This window comes from Quercus suber, unplaced genomic scaffold (genome assembly GCF_002906115.3).
Source record: "Quercus suber isolate HL8 unplaced genomic scaffold, Cork oak 2.0 scaffold_192, whole genome shotgun sequence".
Classification (NCBI taxonomy): Eukaryota; Viridiplantae; Streptophyta; class Magnoliopsida; order Fagales; family Fagaceae; genus Quercus; species Quercus suber.
Genome location: NW_027069650.1, coordinates 453495 through 454219, shown reverse-complemented (window position 1 = coordinate 454219; position 725 = coordinate 453495).

The window sequence follows — 725 nt, the reverse complement described above, 5'->3', positions numbered from 1 at the left end:
TTTTTTGGGTTATAGATAGGATTTTTTTTTTTTTTTTTTGGCTCTGTGGTGGGTCTTATTAACAAGTCTTGTGTCAGTGTTATGGCTGTGCTTAATTTTTTTTTTTTTTTTTAATTTATGCAGGTTGAGATTACTAAAAACTTATTATTATTCAGTGAAATTATAACAATACTTTTTATATAAATCAGATTATATTTCTCATTACTCTACACTTGAAAGTTATTTTTTATTTTAGTTGTATAAATATATTGTTTGATTAGAAATATCTTCTAGAAAATATGCATCTGGATATAAAAAACTTAAAAAAAATAAAAAAAGAAAAAAATTAATTAAGTCTTAAAAAGGATTAATGGATAAATTTGTTATTAGTAATAAACAAAATATAACACAAAATTTAGATGAAAATATCACAAATGAGTAATGTGGGGCTCATGGCCCTGATAGCCTCAGCCCCTCATGTAGCAAGCCCAAGGCCCAGGCCGAGGAGCACAGGCTATTCAGGCTAAGGTGGGGGAAAGTCTTTTTTCCCAATCCACGCCGAGGACCACCTTATCCTCGGCCTGACAAAGGCGATTTTGGGGAGGGACTAACCCCAAAGCAAGCTGTCACTCTCACATTTAATGCACCCAACTAACCCCCCTGGCCGCATTAATGGGAGGTAACCCCTTGGCAGGATAACGTTGATCAGAGTGAACCACTTGAGTACTGATAAGGCCTCTGATGGG